The following is a 2,893-nucleotide window of genomic DNA, read 5'->3' on the forward strand; positions in this document are numbered from 1 at the left end:
TGTTACCATAACAACCCACCCAGGGAAGCCAATAGAGGACGGCTGTTCCCGAGGACCGGCCCAACCAGTTTGAGAAAGCTCCACCAGGCCTCTTTCGTCCCTCCTCTGCACTCCTCCAACCCCAGGGCGGCCCCGTCAATCATCCTTCCTCCCGCCTGCCTCTGCGGTGCGGGCGGGGGATGGAGCAGCCAAGGCCTCCAGGCCAGACCAGGTGCTCCCGAGAGCCTGGGCGGGGCTCGCCCGGCCAGCTGTCCCTCAGGCTTTCAGATGAGGGCGGAGGTACCTGGCCTACCCGGAACCGAGTCTGGAGTAACTCTTGCACACAGCTTCACTCATAAAAGCACGTAGGCAGGCTTGCAGGAGTTGAGTCCCCAGGAAAAAGTGTTTATATTATTAAGAGGTGCTGTGTGAGAAAGACGCTCCCAAGGAGTTGGAGATCTCTTGAGGAAGTCACATTTCTGGAAGGGTATTATTAACAGCGACACGCAGCCCCCAGCCTAACAAATCTCACCTCTTATTCTGCTACACTTCTAAATGGTTTTAGAAATACAGTATCTGAGCCCTGCTTGGCAGCTCAGTCCTTTAAGCCTAGCATTGGGAGGCAGAGGAAGGTGGAACTCTATGAATTCGAGGCCAGTCAAGTTCCAGCCCAGCCAGTGCTACATAGCAAGGCCTTGTCTGTAAAACCAAACATGCATTTATTTAATCCCCAAACTCAGGAAGCAGAAGCAGTCTGATCGCTTAGTTCAAAGCCAGCCTGCTTTCCAGGAAACTAGGGAGATGCAGAGAGATTCTGTCTCAAAACAAAAGAAATAAACAGCCATGAGTTGGTGGTACACGCCTTTAATCCCAGCACTCAGGAGGCAGAGGCAGGTGGCTCTGTGAGTTTGGGGCCAGCCTGGTTTACAGAGAGAGTTCCAGGACAGCCAAAGATACACTGAGACCTTGTCTTGAAAACCAAAAAATAACAACCAATACAGATTCTGAGAAATATGGGAAAATATCTTAGGTTTCTATAATCTGTTTTCAAGATACACAAAGCAAACAACTTCCACACTGGATATTGGTGGTGCAGGCCTTTAGTTCCAGCACTTAGGAGGCAGCGACAGGCAGATCTCTGTGAGTTCGAGGCCAGCCTGGTCTACAGAGCTAGTTCCAGGACAGGCTCCAAAACAATACAGAGAACCCCTGTCTCAAAAAACAAACCAAAATCAAAACCAAAACCATAAAGCAAACAACTTCCTTTGTCAGGGCCTTAGTGGTCTATGAGGACCACTAAGTGGTCTGTGGAGAAATAGTTTTCTTTCCTTTCTCTCTCTCTTTCTCTCTCTCTCTCTCTCTCTCTCTCTCTCTCTCTCTCTCATACACACACACGTGTTATTTTTGTATAAACTGATGACATGACCACTCCATGGTATGATTAAGAGTAAGGTTTTTACTGTAGATATGACAGAACAGCCAGGGTCATCTGGAAGAGTCCAGAGAAAGTAGATGGAACATGGCCAGCACACAAGACATGACCTGGAGTATCTTTGAGAAAGGGGAAAATAGCAGGGAATAGGCCTAGAGGATCAGAGAAGAGAGGGAGAGAGAAAACATGACAAGAATAGCATGGTTATAAAGAATGGGGGGTGCTGAGCGCTAGAGTTTTGAGTGTCAGAGGAGGTGAGAAGGGCAGGATGCTCTTTAAAATGTGTAACAAATACTAGTGATTCTAAGCAAACCTGGATGCCATAATAATCTTTGATAGGCTGATAGGTGTTACAGGTAGCCATAAGTCCCTTCTGCCAGTGATAAGGGAAATGACTCCTTTTGATAGAGGGGAACTGGCTTCACAAATTCCTAAGGCATGCTGGCTTTTATCTAACCACAGAAATCCTACTTTAGTCCAGAGTGAACCTATTTCTAGATATTTGGACTGCCTTTTGGAGTTTGGGGAGTTGGGGTTTCCTTTGAACCTGACAGTTTTGGTGTGTTTGGGTTTTTTTTTTTTTTTTTTTTTTTTTTTTTTTTTTTTTTTTTTGAGACAGGGTTTCACAGTATTTCTGGCTAACCAAGGACTCTCTAGGTAGACTAGGCTATACTCAAACTCACAGTTTTGGATCACTCTGCTAGGATTAAAGGCATGTGACACCATGTCCAGCACTACTTTTAGATTTTATTTTAGAAGATAATACCTAGATTTGGTAAATATATTCATATTTTCTCTCTTCCTACATTCTCTTTCCCTCTCCCTTACCTTCCTCTTCCTCTCCTCCTTTCTTCTCTTTCTAATGCCAGGCATCAAATCCAGGGCTTTAAACTTGCTAGGCCAATATGGTACTGCCAAGCTACATCTTTAAGAGGTCCACATTACATATTTTTAAATATTCTCAGCGATATCTCTTTTGTGTACAAAATCAAAAGCAGCAGCAGTATGGTACAAGCCTCAGGCATTAATAAAAGACATGATGTGCTGGGCAGTGGTGGCACACACCTTTAATTCCAGCACTCACGAGGCAGAAGCAGGTGACATATCAAAATATATTTATTTGTGTGTGGTTGTTGGTTGTTTTTCGAATGACTAATGTGGTTTATGCTGTTTGGGGTCTCTTTGTCAAACATATTTTAACACAATTTGGTTACTGTTGTATGACAAAACTTTTCCTGGGGAGTCTCAACACACTCATCTACTTACCCCAGATCTGGAGCCCACAACAGACCAAAGAACAGATACCACCAAAGTCCAATTTAATGAACCAATGAGTTTTGGCCTGACAGGAGGGTAGGTTACTTGCAGCTGCAGAAGTGATTCTAGGACAGCTACATCACCAAAGCCCACCCAAGCTTGTTTGGATGGGAAACTCACAAAACTGGGAGCCTGAAGCACACTGCACAGCCTGCAGGCAGCTGA

Source organism: Phodopus roborovskii, unplaced genomic scaffold (assembly GCF_943737965.1).
Source record: "Phodopus roborovskii unplaced genomic scaffold, PHOROB, whole genome shotgun sequence".
Taxonomy (NCBI): Eukaryota; Metazoa; Chordata; class Mammalia; order Rodentia; family Cricetidae; genus Phodopus; species Phodopus roborovskii.